Genomic DNA, 23,968 nt, shown 5'->3' with positions numbered 1-23,968 from the left:
AATGTACATATACATTCTTCCAATGAGCAAACACATTCGGCGGGGGATGGCCATGTTGACATGGCTCTTGTCATACTTTATTTTTGTCCGGGCCATTTCTCCAAAATATAAAAGCTATGGACTTTTAACTTCATAGGATGATAGATCTCATGTAGAAGAAGTGCAATGCACAAGAACTGGTACTCTGCTGAGAGTGCACTTCTTATTTTTTGAGTTGTTGCCCTTTGTTAATTTTCATACTTTATTTTTGTCTGGGCCATTTCTCCTAAACTATGAAAGCTATGGATTTGAAACTTCATAGGATGATAGATCTCATTAAGAAGAAGTGCAGTGTACAAGAACTTGTACTCTGCACTTCTTGTTTTTTTAGTAATTGCCCTTGTTAATTTTCATATTTTTTTTGTCCGGGCCATTTCTCCTAAACTATAAAAGCGTACATGAAACTTCATAGGATGATATATCTCATTGAGATAAAGTGCAGTGCACAAAAACTTGTACTCCATGATTTTTGAGTTATTGCCCTTTGTTTATTATAATACTTTATTTTTGTCCTGGCCATTTCACCTTAACTATAAAAACTATAGACTTGAAACTTCACAGGATGAGAACATTGAGAAGAAGTGCAGTGCACAAGAACAAGAACTCTGTACTTCATGATTTTTAGAGCTATTGCCCTTTATTTATTATAATACATTAATTTTATCCAGGCCAGTTCTCCTAGTCATTTTAAAAGCTATTGACTTGAAACTTCATATAATGATAGATCTCATTGAGAAGAAGTGCAGACTGCACAAGAACTTGAACTGTGCACTTCATCATTTTTGAGCTATTGCCCTTTGTTATCCCTCGCCGAAAGGCAGTGGGGGATGTAGAAATAGTCTCCGTCTGTCCGTCAGTACTTCTGTCTGACATTTTTGTCCAGAGCGTATCTCAAAAAGTATTTGAGGTATCAACTTGAAACTTCATAGGTTGATAGGTCATATTGAGGAGGAGTTCAGTGCACAAGAATGATAACTGTGCCCTGCATAATTTTTCAGTTATTGCCCTTTGTTATTTTTCATACTTAATTTTTGTCCAGAGCATAACTATAAAAGCCTTTGAGATATCAACTTAAAACTATAAGTTTGATTGACTCCAAATTTAGTATGTTAGCTTTTTTCATTGGCCTGAGGTGCAGTGCTTAAGAATCCATAACTTTGTCATGGATTTGATCAAATTATACCCCTTTTCAGCTTGGATTTTTAGCTCGACTATTCACAGAATAATTGAGCTAATGCAGTCACCCATTTGTTGGCGTCGGTGTCCCTGTGGTTAAGTTTTTGCCTGTTAGCTGCTATCTCCATAACTTCTGAAGGGAATGGATTGAAACTTCACACACTTGTTTTGGCACAAGTCCAATAACTCTGGATGCCTTTTTGCATATTTATGCCCCTTTTTTGACTTAGAAATTCTTGGTTAAGTTTTTGCTTGTAAGCTGGTATCTCTTATAACTATGAAGGGAATGGATTGAAACTTCACACACTTTTTTCTTTGATAATCTAACATAATTGGCATAATTACCATAACTCTGATTTGCTTTTTTGCATAATTATGCCCCTTTTTATGCCCCCGGGCATATAGTAATTGAACCGTCTGTCCGTCCGTCTGTCTGTCTGTCCGTACGAGGTTAACCTAGAATGGTAAGTTGGATTTTTCTTAAGTTCTACCTGTACCAATGGCTTCTAAGTTTATACACTTACTAATCAATACAAAGTACATGATCTGGGCAAGTTACATAACTCTGGCTTTCATATTTGGGGATGTCAAGATGAAAATCAAAATTTAATTAACCAATTAACAATATTAAATGCACTCATGTTTAAGACCTGTGCAGACTGGCCTGGCTCTATAATGATGGCAAAGTCATATGAGTTACAGGGTTCCAGCAGTATTATAACGGCTAAAGCTCTCAGAAGTGTGTTTGCAACAGCCATAATCTGTTTATCCAGTTATACCTGTCTATTGCTTGACTGGTCAAGGTTTAATTGATTGATAATTGAGAGTAAAGGTTCACAGCCCAGCATTTACACACATAATTCAGCCAACTGTAACAATGTGACAAAATACAGGGTCACATGATCTTATTTTTCACACATTCAAAATATAACAGTTTAATGCCTTGCACAGTAATAGTCAAGTTACACAAAAATGTACATGTACATGATGTAGTAATAAGTGCAATTGATAAATAAACAAGTTCTTTGCAAATGCTTTAAAAAGTAAGTAGCCCAGTTTATTCATGGAGAAACATTAGAATTTGTTCAATTTTCTTGTATTTTCATTAAAAAACCAACTTTATTGTCAATTTAAGATATTCCTGTAATGTTGAAATTCAGAATTGTCTTACATGTTACATGACTTGCAATTAAATTTGTAAACATATTCACATTATACCTTCACAAGGTTTATAGCAAAATGTTTCTTATTTTCAAGAAGATGGTAACTACAAAAGACAGTTATTAGAACTAAAGCCAGTGATATAAGACAAGACAGATTGACATGTTAAATATTACCAAGAATATCTTGCAAGTTGGAGATGAGGCAAAACAGAAGAACTTTATTCATAATTCAGAGACTAAAAGATTTAGTTGATGAACTGGTAAGTGAAGTTTATGATTTGGTTGTTAAAATAATTTTGCAAATCTGCAATACTACATGTAAATATTTGTACATAGTTTGATGCATTTGGTGACTTGGTTGTTAAAGATTCTGCAAGATATCTTTTGCCATAATGGATCCTTCTTGGGACTTTGAATCATTTTTTGTGATTCTTAAAACTTGTATGTCTGCAAAAATGTAGGTACAGTCAGGGGTTTAGCTATGGCACAATTAGATTAAAATAGCATGCATCTTGATAAAAATGTTTCACAGGGTGAGAAAAATGTGCAGCCTGACCAAGACTCGAACCTGGGACCCTCGGAATACCGTACCACCGCTTTACCGGCTGAGCTATCCGGCCACTTACACATCATCTCCCCTAAATAGTGCATTATAAGTTCTGAACCATGACATACTCCCCTGCTATATTGAAATTAGTCCTTGAATTTCACAGAGTTACAGAGCAATGTTAATTAACCCTGAGCTATATATAGTCACAGCCCCATGTTAGGCGCCAAATGTCACAGGGTGAGAAAAATGTGCAGGGACCTTTGGAATACCGTATTGCGACTCTACTGGCTGAGCTATCCAGCCGCTTACACATCATCTCCCCTAAATAGTTCTGAACCATGCCAAAATAATACAGTGTAACCTTTGCAGTATGGCCTTCTGTTGATCAATAATATCTTTAAATTATCAGTCATGCAGTGAAAGTCATCAAAATATCTGAGGAGAAAACAACTCTCAGCAACAATCAAATTGGCTGTAGAAGCTGCACACTGTATAACAAAGATATTTTACTGCACTTTGTCAACGTAGGTGACATAATCCTACTGTTTTTGTGTCTCCCTGACAGAGGTGACATAGGGGTTATTTTTGTCGGCGGCGTTGTCAGTGGCTGCATCCCCTTAGGTCATAACTCAGTCACTATAAGCTGGATTGACTCCAAACTTGGTATGCATGCTTCTTTTAATGACTCAAAGTGCAGTGCACAAGAATTGTTACTCTGCACCTCTTAATTTAAGTTATTGCCCTTTGTTCATTTTTATCCCCCGCCAAAAATTTTCGGCGGAGGATATAGAAATAGTCTCCGTCCGTCCGACCTTCCGTCCGTCCGTCCTTCCGTCCGAAATTTTTGTCCGGAGCATATCTCTAAAAGTATTTGAGTTATCAACTTGAAACTTCATAGGTGGATAGACCTCATTGAGGAGGAGTGCAGTGCACAAGAATGATAACTCTACCTTGCATGATTTTTTGAGTTATTGCCCTTTGTTTATTTTTCAAAAATTGATTTTTGTCCAGAGCATAACTCCAAAAGCCTATGAGATATTAACATGAAACTTCATAGGTGCATAGATCTCACTCAGGAGGTGTGCAGTGCACAAGAATGATAACTCTTCCTTTCATAATTTTTGAGTTATTGCCTTTGTTATTTTTTCATACCTAATTTTTCACCTGAGTGGAGCATAACTCAAAAAGTGTTTGAGATATCAACATGAAATGTCATAGAAGGATAGATCTTATTGAGGAGGAATGTTGTGCGCAAGAATGATAACTCTTCCCTATACAATTTTTGAGTTATTGCCTTTGTTGTTTTTTTTCATGCTATTTTGTCCAGAGCTTATCTCAAAAAGTATTTGAGGTATCAACTTGAAACTTCATAGGTGGATGGATCTCATTGAGGAGGAGTGCAGTGCTAAAGAATGATAACTCTGCCCTGCATTATTTTTGAGTTATTGCCCTTTGTTATTTTTCAAAATTAATTTTTGTCCAGAGCATAACTCAAAAAGCCTTTGAGATATCAAAATGAAACTTCATAGGTGCATAGATCTCACTCAGGAGGTGTGCACTGCACAAAAAAATGATAACTGTACCTTTTATAATTTTTGAGTTTATTGCCCTTTGTTATTTTTTCATACTTAATTTTTCAATTCAATTTTTTTTTCTCAAAAAGTATTTGAGGTATCAACTTGAAACTTCATAGGTGGATAGATTTTACTGAGGAGGGATGCAGCACACAAGAATGATAACCTACCCTGCATTATTTTTCAGTTATTGCCCTTTGTTATTTTCAGCCATCAGTATTTACATAGGTTTCAAATCTGTAATCACTATAGCCATCAGTTTTCATTACCAAAAGACCTCTTAAAATGGAATTATTCTGCTCTACTACAATGTACATATACATTCTTCCAATGAGCAAACACATTCGGCGGGGGATGGCCATGTTGACATGGCTCTTGTCATACTTTATTTTTGTCCGGGCCATTTCTCCAAAAAATATATAAAAGCTATGGACTTTTAACTTCATAGGATGAATAGATCTCATGTAGAAAGAAGTGCAATGCACAGAAGAACTGGTACTCTGCTGAGAGTGCACTTCTTATTTTTTGAGTTGTTGCCCTTTGTTAATTTTCATACTTTATTTTTGTCTGGGCCATTTCTCCTAAACTATGAAAGCTATGGATTTGAAACTTCATAGGATGATAGATCTCATTAAGAAGAAGTGCAGTGTACAAGAACTTGTACTCTGCACTTCTTGTTTTTTTAGTAATTGCCCTTTGTTAATTTTCATATTTTTTTGTCCAGGCCATTTCTCCTAAACTGTAAAAGCGTACATGAAACTTCATAGGATGATATATCTCATTGAGATAAAGTGCAGTGCACAAAAACTTGTACTCCATGATTTTTGAGTTATTGCCCTTTGTTACTTATAATACTTTATTTTTGTCCTGGCCATTTCACCTTAACTATAAAAACTATAGACTTGAAACTTCACAGGATGAGAGATCACATTGAGAAGAAGTGCAGTGCACAAGAATCAGTACTCTGTACTTCATGATTTTTAGAGCTATTGACCTTTATTTATTATAATACATTAATTTTATCCAGGCCAGTTCCTCAGTCATTTTAAAAGCTATTGATTTGAAACTTCATATAATGATAGATCTCATTGAGAAGAAGTGCAGTGCACAAGAACTTGAACTGTGCACTTCATCATTTTTGAGCTATTGCCCTTTGTTATCCCTCGCCGAAAGGCAGTGGGGATGTAGAAATAGTCTCCGTCTGTCCGTCAGTACTTCTGTCTGACATTTTTTTGTCCAGAGCGTATCTCAAAAAGTATTTGAGGTATCAACTTGAAACTTCATAGGTTGATAGGTCATATTGAGGAGGAGTTCAGTGCACAAGAATGATAACTGTGCCCTGCATAATTTTTCAGTTATTGCCCTTGTTATTTTTCATACTTAATTTTTGTTCCAGAGCATAACTATAAAAGCCTTTGAGATATCAACTTAAAACTATAAGTTTGATTGACTCCAATTTAGTATGTTAGCTTTTTTCATTGGCCTGAGGTGCAGTGCTTAAGAATCCATAACTTTGTCATGGATTTGATCAAATTATACCCCTTTTCAGCTTGGATTTTTTAGCTCGACTATTCACAGAATAATTGAGCTAATGCAGTCACCCATTTGTTGGCGTCGGTGTCCTGTGGTTAAGTTTTTGCCCCTGTTAGCTGCTATCTCCATAACTTCTGAAGGGAATGGATTGAAACTTCACACACTTGTTTTGGCACAAGTCCAATAACTCTGGATGCCTTTTTGCATATTTATGCCCCTTTTTTTGACTTAGAAATTCTTGGTTAAGTTTTTGCTTGTAAGCTGGTATCTCTTATAACTATGAAGGGAATGGATTGAAACTTCACACACTTTTTTCTTTGATAATCTAACATAATTGGCATAATTACCATAACATCTGATTTGCTTTTTTGCATAATTATGCCCCTTTTTATGCCCCCGGGCATATAGTAATTGAACCGTCTGTCCGTCCGTCTGTCTGTCTGTCCGTACGAGGTTAACCTAGAATGGTAAGTTGGATTTTTCTTAAGTTCTACCTGTACCAATGGCTTCTAAGTTTATACACTTACTAATCAATACAAAGTACATGATCTGGGCAAGTTACATAACTCTGGCTTTCATATTTACCAAGTTATTGCCCTTTTCAGCACTTAGAAAATGAAAGCTATATAACTTATGTTTACAATTTTTTGGCAATTTTTCTGTCCATAACTGAGTGAATGGGTAAACATTTGCTACTGACAAGAATCTGAGCTGGGGGCATTTGTGTTTAACAAACACGTTCTTGTTCTATTTAGAAATCCTTGGTTAAGTTTTTGCGTGTAAGCTGGTATCTCCATTACTTCAGAAGGGAATAGTTTGAAACTTTACACACTTGTTCTCTGTGATTATCTTACAAGATTGCCAGAGTCCCATAACTCTTGATTTTTTTTTTCTCGTAATTATGCCCCTTTTTTCGCTTAGAAATTCTTGATAAAGGTTTTGCTTGTAAGCTGGTTTTAATCTCCATAACTACTGAAGGGTTTGTGCCTTTTTTGTGACAATTTTATGTATTCATAATAATAAAGTAGTGATTTACTCGATAAAATATCAAGCCTTTGTACCTTTTCGGACAATTTTATGTTTTCATATAGGTAAGCATTATTATACTCGATGAAACACCCTTGTGACAACTTTTCAAATAGTCAAGCGTTACTGTCCTCCAACAGTTCTTGTTTTACTGATTTTAGCGCGTAACTTCGGGTATTCTCCTTTTTGACGTCAGATCAATTTTGAAATATAGTTCTGTTAAATTTCTCTAATTTTGTTACATTTTTAACATGATGTATGATGACATCGACTTTCTTTTCATAAAGAAGCAAAATTTACTTAAATATGACTTCTTTTATGTTTGCCTGTTTTTATCCCCCACCAAAAGGCAGCAGGGGATATAGAAATAGTCTCGGTCTGTCTGTCCTTCAATCCTTCTGTCCATCCATCAGTCCGTCCGTATGAACCCAGAGGTATTTGTGTGACTTGGAGAACAATGGGTAACAGTAAATTCTCTTTGATCCTATTCATTCCGTTTTTACTTGTGTGTCTTTTTTTAGCTCACCTGTCACAAAGTGACAGGGTGAGCTTTTGTGATCGCTTTTCGTCCGGCGTCCGTCCGTCCGTCCGCACTCACAGGAGAGTAATTATGTGGCTAGAGGGACAATAGGTAACTGTTCTTTCTCTTTGATGTCATTCATTCCGTAATGCTTTTATGTGGCTATTTTCTTTTGCGTGGCTAAAAAGAACAATAGAGAGAACAATAGAGTAGCCACATAATTACTGTCCTGTGAGAACTTCCGTCCGTCCGTCCGTCGTCCGTCCGTAAACTTTTATTTTAAATGACATCTCCTCATAAACCACCTGGCCAATTTCATCCAAACTTCACAGGAATGTTCCTTTGGTGGTCACCTTTAAAAATTGTTCAAAGAATTTAATTCCATGCAGAACTCTGGTTGCCATGGCAACCGATAGAAAAAACTTAAAATATCTTCTTTTAAAAAACCATAAGAGCTAGAGCTTAGATATTTGGCATGAAACATGTTCTAATGGATGTCTACCAAGTTTGTTCAAATGAAAGCCCTGGGGTCAAAATTGGCCCCGCCCCGGGGGGGTCATTGATTTTCCCTATATGCATATAGTAAAAACTTTAAAAAATCTTGTTTAAAAGAACCAAAAGAGTTAGAGCTAAGATATTTAGCATGAAACATGTTCTAATGGATGTCTACCAAGTTTGTTCAAATAAAAGCCCTGGGGTCAAAATTGGCCCCGCCCCGGGGGGTCATTGATTTTCCCTATATGCATATAGTTAAAACTTAAAAAATCTTCTTTTAAAGAACCCAAAGAGCTAGAGCTAAGATATTTAGCATGAAACATGTTCTAATGGATGTCTACCAAGTTTGTTCAAATGAAAGCCCTGGGGTCAAAATTGGCCCCGCCCCGGGGGGGTCATTGATTTTCCCTATATGCATATAGTAAAAACTTTAAAAAATCTTGTTTAAAAGAACCAAAAGAGTTAGAGCTAAGATATTTAGCATGAAACATGTTCTAATGGATGTCTACCAAGTTTGTTCAAATAAAAGCCCTGGGGTCAAAATTGGCCCCGCCCCGGGGGGTCATTGATTTTCCCTATATGCATATAGTTAAAACTTAAAAAATCTTCTTTTAAAGAACCCAAAGAGCTAGAGCTAAGATATTTAGCATGAAACATGTTCTAATGGATGTCTACCAAGTTTGTTCAAATAAAAGCCCTGGGGTCAAAATTGGCCCCGCCCGGGGGGGTCATTGATTTTCCCTATATGCATATAGTAAAAACTTTAAAAAATCTTCTTTAAAAGAACAAAAAGAGTTAGAGCTAAGATATTTAGCATGAAACATGTTCTAATAAGTGTCTACCAAGTTTGTTCAAATAAAAGCCCTGGGGTCAAAATTGGCCCCGCCCCGGGGGGTCATTGATTTTCCCTATATGCATATAGTAAAAACTTAAAAAATCTTCTTTTAAAGAACTCAAAGAGCTATGGCTAAGATATTTAGCATCAAACATGTTCTAATAGGTGTCTACCTAGTTTGTTCAAATAAAAGCCCTGGGGTCAAAATTGGCACCGCCCAGGGGGTCATTGATTTTCCTACTATGTGTATAGCAAAAACTTAAAAAATCTTCTTTGAAAGAACCCAAATAGCTAGAGTTAAGATATTAAGCATGAAACATCTTTTAGTGAGTGTCTACAAAGTTTGTTCAAATAAAAGCCCTGGGGTCAAAATTGGCCCCGCCCCGGGGGTCATTGATTTTCTTTATATGTGTATAGCAAAAACTTAAAATCTTCTTTGAAAAAAACCAAAGAGCTAGAGTTAAGATATTAAGCATGAACCATCTTCTAGTAAGTGTCTACAAAGTTTGTTCAAATAAAGCCCAGGGGTCAAAAACTGGCCAAGCCCCAGGGGTGTCATTGTTTTTAACTATATGTGTATAGTAAAAACTTAAAAAAATCTTCTTTTAAAAAGCCCAATGAGCTAGAGCTTAGATGTTTAGCATGAAACATTTTCTTATGGGTGTCTACCAAAGTTTGTGCAAATAAAAGCCCTTTGGTTAAATTGACTCTGCAACATTGGGGGGGGGGGGGGGGGGGGGGGTTGGGGGGACTATATACAGGTGAGCGACCTCAGGGCCATCATGGCCCTCTTGTTAAGCCTTGTGTGACTAAAAATGGCCAAAAAGATCAAAGAAAAGTCACATAAGTACCATTTTGTGAGTATGTCCGTCTGTCCATCTGTCTCACATTTTTGTCCGGAGCATATCTCAAAAAGTATTTGAGGTATCAACTTGAAACTTCATAGGCGGATAGATCATATTGAGGAGGAGTGCAGTGTATAAGAATGATAACTCTACCCAGCAATTTTTTCAGTTATTGCCCTTTGTTATTTTTCAAACTTAATTTTTGTCCAGAGCAAAACTTAAAAAGCCTTTGAGATATCAACATGAAACTTCATGGGTGGATAGATCTCACTCAGGAGGTGTGCAGTGCAATGATAACTTTACCCTTCATAATTTTTTAGTTATTGGCCTATGTTATTTTTGTGCCCCCACTTTAGGGGGGGCATTTAGATTTACCCTTGTCTGACCGTTCTCTTTTGTGTCGCACAGGACTTTAAAAGTAATGTGTGGTCGCACCTGGGTTTTTTCGTGTGGATATATTTAGTATTTTTAGAGTTATTGCCCTTGACTTAGTAAAATTTTGAAATTTTCAACTTGTGTCTCATGTAACTCAAAAAGTATTTGACCTAGAGTCATGAAACTTTACAGGAATGTTGATCAGCATGTGTAGTTGTGCACCTGGATATTTTCATCTGGGTATTTTTAGAGTAATTGCCCTTGACTTAGTAAAATTTTGCAATTTTCAACTTGTGTCTCGAGTAACTCAAAAAGTATTAGACCTAGAGTCATGAAACTTTACAGGAATGTTGATCAGCATGTGTAGTTGTGCACCTGGGTATTTTCTTGTGGATATTTTTAGTATTTTTAGAGTTATTGCCCTTGACTTAGTAAATTTTGCAATTTTCAACTTGTGTCTCATGTAACTCAAAAAGTATTTGACCTAGAGGAATGAAACTTAACAGGAATGTTGATCAGCATGTGTAGTTGTGCACCTGGGTATTTTCTTGTGGATATTTTTAGTATTTTAAGAGTTATTGCCCTTGACTTAGTAAAATTTTGCAATTTTCAACTTGTGTCTCATGTAACTCAAAAAGTATTTGACCTAGAGTCATGAAACTTTACAGGAATATTGATCAGCATGTGTAGTTGTGCACCTGGGTATTTTTGTCTGGATTTATTTAGTATTTTTAGAGTTATTGCCCTTGACTTAGAAAATTTTTGCTATTTAACTTGTGACGCATGTAACTCAAAAAGGATTTGACATAGAGTCATTAAACCTTACGGGAAGGTTGCTCAGCATATTTAGTTTTGCACCTGGGGTTTCGTTTGTGGACTTTGTAAAAACTGTTTCATTATGTTGTTATTTGTTCCTTGAGTTAGAATCAACCAACTTTACTAACTAAATTACAGGAATAATGATTCACATCACTGTGAAGCTATGCACCTGGGACTTTTCATGTGGATTTTTTTCAGTTTTGTTAGAGTTATTGCCCTTGACTTACAGTAGTATAAATTTGCAATTTTCAACTTTTTCATGCATAGCCCAAAAAGTATTTCACTTGTAGGCCTGAAAGTTTACAAGAATGTTGGTCAGCATGTGTACTTATGCACCTTGGGGTTTGCTTGTGGATTTATTCAGTATTTGTAAAAGTTCTTGCCCTTTACTTATTAAAAATTTTTAGTTTTCAAAAAATATTTGACCTAGAGTCATAAGATTGACAGAAAACAGTGGCGCGGTGGGGGCACCCGTGTCCTATGGACAAATTTCTAGTTTAGTTATTGCCCTTAATTATTTTTCATACTTAATTTTTCACCTGAGTGGAGCATAACTAAAAAAGTATTTTGAGATGTCAACATGAAACTCATAGGTGTATTTTTGTGTCACTTCTCCCTCGTCTGTCTGTCTGTCCGTCCCTCCGTCACAAAATTTGTCCGGACTACTCCTCATAAACTACTGGTGCAATTTCATCCAAACTTTACAGGAATGATCAGTACCAAGTGTAGTTGTGCATATTGTCAGCATTTTCCGGTTAAATGATTTTTGTCAGAGTAATGGCCCTTTAATAATTTTTATTTTTAAAGTTTGTCTGGACTACTTCTCTTATACCACTAATGCAATTTCATTGAAACTTTACAGGATTGATCTGTAGCTCAAGTCCTTGCGCATTTTGCACGGGTTTTCCGGTTGAATTGATTTTTGGGGCCGAGTTATGGCCCTTGATAAAAGGTGTTTTTTCTGTGTGTTGCCAAGATACACAAAAGCTTGTCCGGACTACTCCTCATAAACTTACTGGTGCAATTTTCATCCAAACTTTACAGGAATGATCAGTACCAAGTCTAGTTTGTGCACTGTCTCGTCTGTCTGTCCGTTTGTCACAAAACTTGTCCCAACATGAAATTGGCCCTCATGAGGTGACACATGTGATCACTGATTGCTCTTGTTCTTATTGAGGAGGAATGCTGTGCGCAAGAATGATAGCTCTACCCTTTATTATTTTTGAGTTATTGCCCTTTGTTATTTTTCATAATTTTTGTCCAGAGCTTATCTTAAAAAGTGTTAGAGGTATCAACTTGACTTCATAGGGTGGGATAGATCTCATTGAGGAGGGACCTGGCAGCACACAAGAATGTTAACCTACCCTGCATTATTTTTCAGTTATTGCCCTTTCTTATTTTCAGCCATCCAGTATTCACAGGTAAGCTTTCAAATCTGTAATCACTTCAGCCATCAGTTTTCATTACCAAAAGACCTCTTTAATTTGAATTATTCTGCTCTACTACACTTACATTCTTCCAAATGAGCAAACACATTCGGCGGGGGATGGCCGTGCTAAATGGCCTTGTTCCATTTAGTTTAATATTTCCTTTTCATCCCGCATCCAGGTATAGTCGGGCTAAAGTGAAAATTATATTTTATAAATTTCACTAGTGGTTTTTATCCGAATATAATCATCTGATATATTACAGTTAAAACACTGGAAAGCATGAAATTAAATAATAATTATGCTCTGAATAAATGATTGTTTTTTTTTTTTTTAGTTTTCAGGTTTGAAAAACAATTGGAAAAATTTTATAAAGAGCTTAGATGGAATTTCCAGTCACCCAGAAGCTGTTGTACAGAAATTGTCAACAAAACAGAAATGGAAATTGATCTTCAATTTACTCTTCCTAATAAAAACATGTATATAGATAATTTTTTGAATTGGTTAACTTAAGAAGATGTTCCAAATGATAAATCAATACAATTTTAGCAAAAAAATTATGAAATACAAGAAAAATTAATGATGAGAAAAAGATTTTATCAGATAAGAAAATAAGATCAAACAAATATTGAATATTTTGTAAAATTAAAGTACTAGGTTTATAATCTTAATTACATTAAAGGCCCATTAAGCCTGGATAATGCTATCGTTTTATTTTTTCAAAAACTTTTTTACTTTTGGTGTTTCCAAAATATTTCTCTTTGGTTATATAGTCCCAAGCCATCTTTTGCATTTGAATAAATTCTGTTGTATAGTTTCGTTCTGCTATATGTCTATATTTGACCCTAGCATATGCCTTTTAAAATTGTTAATTATCAGTTCAGATAATCTAAGGGAGCTGTCGGGTTTATTCAATAGGTAGAGCGTTGGACTGTGAATCTGGAGGCCCATGTTTGATTCCCGACGGAATCAGGTCACTGTTTGTTGTGATTGATTATGAAATCCTTTCTAACGGTCCCATTCGATGTAACCTGTGCCTCCTGAAATGTACAGAAGTAACAATTCCTTTGCATGATAAGAAGGCAAACTAGTAGTAAGTCTGGAAAACTGCTTGACGCCTGCCAAGGGAATGATGTGGTGGCTGAAACTGTTTCTCTGGTAAATTCATTTGGTGGCTTTATGCACGTAATTTCCCTGAGTGAAAAACTAACCAAACACCAAACCACCAAACAGAAATTTCTAAGAACTTTAAGCCTTTGATTTTAGAAATTTTAACTTGCTTCAAATTTTTTTTTAAACATTAAATATAATTTTAAGGTCCATTGTGCTTAAAACACTAATATTTTTTCATAATCACAGTAAACTTAATTTTTTGGCCCGTCCTATTAAACGTTTAATTGAATTATACTTTTTGTATATGGAAGTCAAAAAACCACTTATTGTTTATATTTTTGCTATTTTTAAATCGCAAATTTATTTCTTGGTCAAACCTTAATAATTTTTTTTACACGTGAAACTAAGGGCATTAACATGCTTTAAAAATCTGTAAATAACAATATTATAAAAACACATGTTTGCCCTTTCTACAGAAGAAAAAAAATAGTTATTCCTTTTTTTGGGCATTTTGTGCCTTTTAAAGCTGCATGCCTCCAGATGAGCCAAAATATTTCAATAAAAATTACACTTGAGAAATATGTACTAAGATTGTAAAGAAAAGTAAAAAATATTTAAGATTTTAAATTTTAATTTTTAATTTTAAATAATTAAGATTTTCTTTTCATTAATATTAATACTTTATATTTAATATGTTTTCCATTACTTGAGAGAAACTGTTCATGTTCAAAGTTTCAAATATTAAACTTCCCTTTGGGCCGAGAACGCCACTTGCAATAAGCATTCAGCAAAAACTTCTTGACAGTAACTTTAGATATACAATTACAATAGCAAAAACAACACAGATGATAAAAAATACAAAACTTGATGATGTTAAATTATTATATCTTTAAAATTATCATTTTGGATAATTTCAAATTAATAACAGTGTTATGTAGGTACTGGTACAGCACCTTAAATTATCTTTTATTAGAAGGTTTAACAAAGCTGTTCTAATTGCCATGGTGGCATAAGTTAAACTTCTGTACCTAATTATGGGCATGAGCATTGGCGCAAAAAATTTGGATTTTTAAATACTTTTTATGATGAAATAATACAAAATGATAATCAGTTTCAATAAAAAATTTACAATAAATACATCAGTCTTTGAGGATTAATGTTTTTGAATCTTTTGTTTTTTTTATTTTTTTCCTGAGAGCAATTTCGTTGGCTTGTTTTTGTTTTGCTTTGATTTTTTTTTAATTTTTAAATTCCTGCCTTTATAGAAGTCATTTTACCTTCTATGTTCTCACTGCATTTTCACTTGTTTAATAATAAATAACCTATAAACATGATTGTGTATTCTCAGTGCTAACAATATAACATTATATAACCATTGGTCAAATGAATTTTATAAGGCAACTGAAGCACAAAAATATATTTTATAAAACTAATTAGCATAGACAAGCTTTAGAAATTTTTCTGAAAATTGTCAAAAACAAAAAAAAATATAATAATAAGAAAAAAAAACAAGGAAGAAAGGTTGTTTTACCAGTACTTTAACACTATAAAAATTACTTTTGACAAAATATTATACTAAAAGCTTTGTCATGTTGTATAGTTACTCTCAATGTTCTTATAGAAATGTTACAAATGTAGGTAAACTAAAGTCAGTGATATAAGACAAGACAGATTGACATGTTTATTACCAAGAATATCTTGCAAGTTGGAGATGAGGCAAAACAGAAGAACTTTATTCATAATTCAGAGACTAAAAGATTTATAGTTGATGAACTGGTAAGTGAAGTTTATGATTTGGTTGTTAAAATAATTTTGCAAATCTGCAATACTACATGTAAATATTTGTACATAATTTGATGCATTTGGTGACTTGGTTGTTAAAGATTCTGCAAGATATCTTTTGGCATAATGGATCCTTCTTGGGACTTTGAATAATTTTTTGTGATTCTTAAAACTTGTATGTCTGCAAATATGTAGGTACAGTCAGGGGTTTAGCTATGGCACAATTAGATTAAAATAGCATACATCTTGATAAAAATGTTTCACAGGGTGAGAAAAATGTGCAGCCTGACCAAGACTCGAACCTGGGAACCTCGGAATACCGTACCACCGCTCTACCGGCTGAGCTATCCGGCCACTTACACATCATCTCCCCTAAATAGTGCATTATAAGTTCTGAACCATGACATACTCCCCTGCTTTATTGAAATTAGTCCTTGAATTTCACAGAGTTACAGAGCAATGTTAATTAACCCTGAGCTATATATAGTCACAGCCTCATGTTAGGCGCCAAATGTCACAGGGTGAGAAAAATGTGCAGCCTGACCAGGACTTGAACCCGGGACCTTTGGAATACTGTATTGCGACTCTACTGGCTGAGCTATCTGGCCGCTTACACATCATCTCCCCTAAATAGTGAAAAGTTCTGAACCGTGCCAAAATAATACAGTGTAACCTCTGCAGTATGGCCTTCTGTTGATCAATAATATCTTTAAATTATCAGTCATGCAGTGAAAGTCATCAAAATATCTGAGGAGAAAACAACTCTCAGCAACAATCAAACTGGCTGTAGAAGCTGCACACTGTATAACAAAGATATTTTACTGCACAAATTTGTCAACGTAGGTGACACAGTGTATTGAGTACTGACAGGTTCTTATGTTCAGTATCTTTCAAAAAGTAAGTACAATGAAATAATGATAATTCTTTTCATTAGTTTTAATATTTGAAGAATAAAGGAGAGCTATGTTAGTTAAATGATTGCCATATAACTTTATTTCTTCACTTTTTTACACAAGTTTGACATGTAGTTGACAATAAATCATATGAGGGTTGTTCAAAAAGTAATAAGACTTAGAGTCTTGCAGCTTCATATTCCATTCAATTTAGAATATTTTCATATGTAATTAAGCAAACGTAACATGTTTTCTACAATTTTAGATCAGTTTATTAATTGATCATGCTAGCTTTATTGAAAAACCATGGTAACATGCACCTAGCATAGCACATCAAAAAGTTATTGAAGCTAAGTTGTTCTTATAATTTATTAATAATTTATTTTCCATTTTTTTTTCTTCAAATTTTTCACCAACAAATTTTATTATATTCAAATGACATTATGTCCAAATTTGACATGATTTAGACAAAATATGGCTAAATTATCCCATGTTTTGAACAGCAGTGGTCATAGTGTTAAATGTAAAAATATGATGTTTCTTAAAAAACTGAACATTTGTGCGATTGTTAAATTTTGCCAACAGATTGACGATACTCCTTTAGATACATTAGAAAAGATAAAATTAACAGGGAAATTAATCTACCATCAAGGCAACAGTTTTCAGCTAGTGTAAGTATTTAAAAGGCAGCGAATATGAGATCACAAATAGGAAAGGGTCGGCAGATGAAAGGGGTAAATTGACCGGGATGTTTAAGTGATGTCAATAGCTAAAATGCTACAAAGGATCAAACTGTCTGGCTGTTTAATGTCTGCAATGGTTCTACTCATTCAGTTCTTATCAAAGGATTGAATATGATGCATTAGTGTTTTAAACACTATTTTATTTTATTTAACTGGATAATACGCGTTACCAATTAAAATAATATAAATAATGATTAATGGTAATAGTTTTATTTTCCCGGATTTCTTTGAATAAATGATAGCTTGTGCTTAGTAGAAAAGGATACTTTTTTATTGATAAGTATTGTTTCACTGTGCATAATCCTGTTGTTTTTGTGTCTCCCTGACAGAGGCGACATAGGGGTTATTTTGTCGACGGCATTGTCAGTGGCTGCATCCCCTTAGGTCATAACTCAGTCACTATAAGTTGGATTGACTCCAAACTTGGTATGCATGCTTCTTTTAATGACCCAAAGTGCAGTGCACAAGAATTGTTACTCTGCACCTCTTAATTTTAGAATTATTGCCCTTTGTTCATTTTCATACTTTATTTTTGTCCGGGCCATTTCTCCAAAATATAAAAGCTATGGACTTGAAACTTCATAGGATGATAGATCTCATTTAGAAGAAGTGCAATGCACAAGAACTGGTACTCTGCACTTCTTATTTTTGAGTTGTTGCCCTTTGTTAATTTTCATACTTTATTTTTGTCTGGGCCATTTCTCCTAAACTATGAAAGCTATGGATTTGAAACTGCATAGGATGATAGATCTCATTAAGAAGAAGTGCAGTGTTTAAGAACTTGTACTGTGCACTTCTTGTTTTTTTAGTAATTGCCCTTTGTTAATTTTCATATTTTTTTTGACCGGGCCATTTCTCCTAACCTGTAAAAGCGTACATGAAACTTCATAGGATGATATATCTCATTGAGATAAAGTGCAGTGCACAAAAACTTGTACTCCATGATTTTTGAGTTATTGCCCTTTGTTTATTATAATACTTTATTTTTGTCCTGGCCATTTCACCTTAACTATAAAAACTATAGACTTGAAACTTCACAGGATGAGAGATCACATTGAGAAGAAGTGCAGTGCACAAGAATCAGTACTCTGTACTTCATGATTTTTAGAGCTATTGACCTTTATTTATTATAATACATTAATTTTATCCAGGCCAGTTCCTCAGTCATTTTAAAAGCCATTGATTTGAAACTTCATATAATGATAGATCTCATTGAGAAGAAGTGCAGTGCACAAGAACTTGAACTCTGCACTTCATGATTTTTTAGCTATTGCCCTTTGTTATCCCTCGCCGAAAGGCGGTGGGGGATGTAGAAATAGTCTCCGTCTGTCCGTCAGTACTTCCATCTGTCCTTCTGTCTGACATTTTTGTCCAGAGCATATCTCAAAAAGTATTTGAGGTATCAACTTGAAACTTCATAGGCGGATAGATCATATTGAGGAGGAGTGCAGTGCTTAAGAATGATAACTCTACCCTGCATTTTTATTCAGTTATTGCCCTTTGTTATTTTTCAAACTTAATTTTTGTCCAGAGCAAAACTCAAAAAGCCTGGAAAAAAAAACATGAAACTTAATGGGTGGATAGATCTCACTCAGGAGGTGTGCAGTGCACAAGAATGATAACTCTTCATAATTTTTTAGTTATTGCCCTTTGTTATTTTTGTGCCCCCACTTTAGGGGGGGTGGGCATTTAGATTTACCCTTGTCTGACCGTTCTCTTTTGTGTGGCACGCAACTTGAAAAGTAATGTGTGGTCGCACCTGGGTATTTTCGTGTGGATTATATTGAGAATTTTTAGAGTTATTGCCCTTGACTTAGTAAAATTTTGCAATTTTCAACTTGTGTCTCAAAAAGTATTTGACCTAGAGTCATGAAACTTTACAGGAAGGTTGATCAGCATGTGTAGTTGTGCACCTGGGTATTTTCGTCTTGGTATTTTTAGGTTTTTTTAGAGTTATTGCCCTTGACGTAGTAAAATTTTGCAATTTTCAACTTGTGTCGCATGTAACTCAAAAGTATTTGACCTAGAGTCATGAAACTTTTCAGGAATATTGATCAGCATGTGTAGTTGTGCACCTGGGTATTTTTGTCTGGATTTATTTAGTATTTTTAGAGTTATTGCCCTTGACTTAGAAAATTTTTGCTATTTTCAACTTGTGTCGCATGTAACTCAAAAAGGATTTGACATAGAGTCATTAAACCTTACGGGAAGGTTGCTCAGCATATTTAGTTTGCACCTGGGGTTTTGCATGTGGATTTATCCAGTATTTGTAGAGTTATTTCCCTTGACTTACGTCTTAGTAAAAACTGTTTCATTATGTTGTTATTTGTTCCTTGAGTGCTTGAGTTAGAATCAACCAACTTTACTAACTAAATTACAGGAATAATGATTCACATCACTGTGAAGCTATGCACCTGGGACTTTTCATGTGGATTTTTTTTTCAGTTTTGTTAGAGTTATTGCCCTTGACTTACAGTAGTATAAATTTGCAATTTTCAACTTGTTCATGCATAGCCCAAAAAGTATTTCACTTGTAGGCCTGAAAGTTTACAAGAATGTTGGTCAGCATGTGTACTTATGCACCTTGGGGTTTGCTTGTGGATTTATTCAGTATTTGTAAAGTTCTTGCCCTTTACTTAGTAAAAGATTTTTAGTTTTCAAAAAATATTTGACCTAGAGTCATAAGATTGACAAAACAGTGGCGCGTTGGGGGCACCCGTGTCCTATGGACAAATTTCTAGTTTAGTTATTGCCCTTTGTTATTTTTCATACTTAATTTTTCACCTGAGTGGAGCATAACTAAAAAAGTCTTTGAGATGTCAACATGAAACTTCATAGGTGTATTTATCTTATTGAGGAGGAATGCTGTGCGCAAGAATGATAGCTCTACCCTTTATAATTTTTGAGTTATTGCCCTTTGTTATTTTTCATAATTTTTGTCCAGAGCTTATCTCAAAAAGTGTTAGATGTATCATCTTGACTTCATAGGTGGATAGATCTCATTGAGGAGGAGTGCAGCACACAAGAATGTTAACCAACCCTGCATTATTTTTCAGTTATTGCCCTTTCATTTTCAGCCATCAGTATTCACATAGCTTTCAAATCTGTAATCACTTCAGCCATCAGTTTTCATTACCAAAAGACCTCTTTAATTTGAATTATTCTGCTCTACTACACTTACATTCTTCCAATGAGCAAACACATTCGGCGGGGGATGGCCGTGCTAACATGGCCTTGTTCCATTTAGTTATGATATTCTTTTCATCCGCATCCAGGTATAGTCCGGCTAAAGTGAAAATTATATTTTATAAATTTCACTAGTGGTTTATCCAAATATAATCATCTGATATATTACAGTAAAACACTGGAAAGCATGAAATTAAATAATAATTATGCTCTGAATAAATGATTGTTTTTTTGTTTTTTTTTTAAGTTTCAGGATTGGAAGGAATTTGAAAAATTTGTAAAGACTTTAAGATGGAATTTCCAGTCACCAGAAGCTGTTGTACAGAATTGTCAACAAAACAGAAATGGGAATTGATCTTCAATTTACTCTTCCTATAAAAACATGTATATAGATAATTTTTGATTGGTTAACTTAAGAAGATGTTCCAATGATAAATCAATACATTTAGCAAAATTATGAAATACAAGAAAAATTAATGAAGAGAAAAAGATATTTATCAGATAAGAAAATAAGATCAAACAAATATTGAATATTTTGTAAAATTAAAGTACTAGGTTTATAATCTTAATTACATTAAAGGCCCATTAAGCCTGGATAATGCTATCGTTTTTATTTTTCAAAAACTTTTTACTTTTGGTGTTTCCAAAATATTTCTCTTTGGTTATATACCCAAGCCATCTTTTGCATTTGAATAAATTCTGTTGTATGGTTTCATTCTGCTATATGTCTATATTTGACCCTAGCATATGCCTTTTAAATTGTTAATTATCAGTTCAGATATTCTAAGGGAGGCATCTGGTTAGCTCAATAGGTAGAGCGTAGGACTGTGATACGGGAGACCAGGGTTTGATTCCCGGACGGCACAGGTCACTGTTGTTGTGATTGATTATGAAATCCTTTCTATGGTCATTCGCACTGTACCTGTGCTCCTGAATGTACAGAAGTAATCAGTTCCTTGCATGATAGAAGGCAACTAGTACTGGTAAACTGCTTGACAGCCTGCCAAGGAATGATGTGGTGGCTGAACTGTTCTCTGGTAAATTCAATGTGGCTTACTGCCGTGATCCTGAGTGAAAACTACCAACACCACCACCACAGATGTTCTAAGAACTTTAAGCTTTAATTTAGAACTTTTAAACTTGCTCATAATTTTAACATTATATAATGTTTAAGGTCCATTGTGCCTTAAAATACTATTATTTTCATATCACAGTAACTTAATTTTGGCATCCTATTAACAGTTATAATGAATTAGTACTTTGTATATGGAAGTCAAAACAGCACTTTGTTTATATTTTGCTATCTTTATCGCAAATTATTTCTTAGTCAACACTTATAATTTTTTACATGTAAAACTAAGCATCTTACATGCTTTAAATCTGTAATAACAATATTATAAAACACATGTTTGCCCTTTCTACAGAGAGAATAACAGTATTATTCCTTTTTGAGGCATTTTGTGCCTTTAAAGCTGCATGCCTCCAGATGAGCCAAAATATTTCAATAAAATCACACTTGAGAAATATGTACTAAGATTGTAAGAAAAGTAAAAATATTGAAGATTTTAAATTTTTAATTTTAATTTTAAATAATTAAGATTTTCTTTCATTAATATTAATACTTTATATTTAATATGTTTCATTACTTGAGAGTAACTGTTCATGTTCAAAGTTCAAATATTACTTCCCTTTGGGCCGAGAACGCCACTTGCAATAAGCATTCAGCAAAACTTCTGACAGTAACTTTAGATATACAATTACATAGCAAAAACAACACAGATGATAAAAATACAAACTTGATGATGTTAAATTATTATCTTTAAAATTATCATTTGATATTCAAATTAATACAGTGTTATGTAGGTACTGGTACAGCACCTTAAATTATCTTTTATTAGAAGATTTAACAAAGCTGTTCTATTCCATGGTGGCATAAGTTAAACTTCTGTACCTAATTATGGGCATGAGCATTGGCACAAACAATTTGGATTTTTAAAGACTTTTTATGATAAAATAATACAAAATGATAATCACTTTCAATAAAAAATTTACAATAAATACATCAGTTTTTGAGGATTAATGTTTTTGAATTTTTGAATGTTTGCTTTTTGATTTTTTTCTTCAGAGCATTATTTCATTGGCTTGTCTTTTTTTGCTTTGATTCTTTTTTTAAATTTTTAAATTCCAGCTGCCTTTATAGAAGTCATTTTAACATGTTCTCACTGCATTTTCACTTGTTTAATAATAAATAACCTTAATATGTGTGTATTCTCAGTGCTAACAACATAACATTATATAACTATTGGTCAAATGAATTTTATAAGGCAACTGAAGCACAAAAATATATTTTATAAAACTAATTAGCATACTCTGACAAGCTTTAGAAATTTATCTGAAAATTGTCAAAAACAGAAAAAAAAATATAATAATAAGAAAAAAAAAACAAGGAAGAAAGGTTGTTTTACCAGTACTTTAACATTATAAAAAAATTACTTTTGACAAAATATTATACTAAAAGCTTTGTCATGTTGTAGTTACTCTCAATGTTCTTATAGAAATGTTACAAATGTAGGTAAAGTGCAGACCAAGATTTGAGGACACTAGATGTTTCATCTGGTCTTATCTGCACATGGGGAGTTTACATCTAAGAGACCTTATTTTGTTTCTAAGAGTTATTGCCCTTTGGGCCAATGATGCCATTTGCAATAAGCAGGCCATGGATGAATCATAATCACTTAGTTAAAGTAATATATTAAAGGCAATAAGGTCTCCGTAATGACCCTTTTTTCTCTCTGTAGAAATATGTGTTATATAATGTTGTAATAATAGATTAAGGACATTAAAGATGCTCATGACATGTAAAAAATAGTGTTGACTTAAAGAAATAATTTGTGATAAAGATAGCAAAATGTAAACAAAGTGGCATTCTGACTTCCATATACAAAGTACTAACTTGCTATAACTGTATCAATTGCCAAAATACAAAAGATGGCTCAACTGTGGTCAATGAGTACTTTTACAGATATTGTAGCAGGACACCAAAAAATAAGTTATTGCGATATAAAAATAGTAGTATGTTTAGGCACAATGTACCTTAAACAGAATATGAATGAGCAAGTTTTAAATGTCTAAATTAAAGCTAAAAGTTCTTGGAATATCTGTGGTGGTAGTGTTGGTAGTTTTCACTTCAGATCCCGGCAGTAAACAACATTGAATTTACCAGAGCACAGTTCAGCCACCGCATCATTCCTGAGCAGGCTATCAAATAGTTTACCAGTGCTAGTTGCCTTCATCTTTGCAAGGAACTGATTACTTATGTACATTCAAGAGCAGAGGTCAAGTGCCAGTGACCATAGGAAGGATTTCATGATCAATCACAACAAAAGTGACCTGTGCCGTCTGGGAATCGAACCTATATCGCCTGATTCACAGTCCAACACTCCAACATAGTTTTAGTTATCTGATAATTAACAATTTAAAAGGGATATGCTAGGGTCAAGTATAGACATACAATGTATAACAGAATGAAAACTATATAACAAACTTGATTTATTTCGGGTCTTTTCAAGGCAAATAACTTTTCCATGAGCTTTACAATCCGAGGCACAAGAACAATATTCAGCAATTTGTTACTTTCATTCTCTTTTCTTTTCATAAAACCTGCATGCTTAAGAAACCTTTTCAGGGGCATTCGTCACTTGCGTGACAGCTCTTGTTATTTATACAAATTATTTATATATTTTGAGAAATATGGAGTAAGAAATATCATTATATATTATAAAGTTAATATTGCCAAACTTAAAATTAGGAACAGTCTATTTTTGAGTTTAAAGGATTTCAATAAATTATGAAAAAACTAGTAGTATAGCAAGGT

General features: G+C 34.0%; 1 long non-coding RNA gene across 1 annotated transcript; it reads left to right on the top strand.

The window, feature by feature from the left end:
- The first annotated feature begins 2,168 nt into the window (after positions 1-2,168).
- On the top strand, positions 2,169-22,718 carry LOC132735696 (uncharacterized). The gene is made up of 4 exons (XR_009626487.1): positions 2,169-2,258; positions 2,473-2,638; positions 15,994-16,169; positions 20,342-22,718. It is a non-coding gene; the product is annotated as an uncharacterized LOC132735696 (long non-coding RNA).
- Positions 22,719-23,968: the final 1,250 nt, after the last annotated feature.

The sequence above is a fragment of the Ruditapes philippinarum genome, unplaced genomic scaffold (assembly GCF_026571515.1).
Source record: "Ruditapes philippinarum isolate M1 unplaced genomic scaffold, ASM2657151v2 ctg741_1_1_1_1, whole genome shotgun sequence".
NCBI classification, from domain to species: domain Eukaryota; kingdom Metazoa; phylum Mollusca; class Bivalvia; order Venerida; family Veneridae; genus Ruditapes; species Ruditapes philippinarum.
This window is presented reverse-complemented; position numbering and strand designations above follow the sequence as displayed.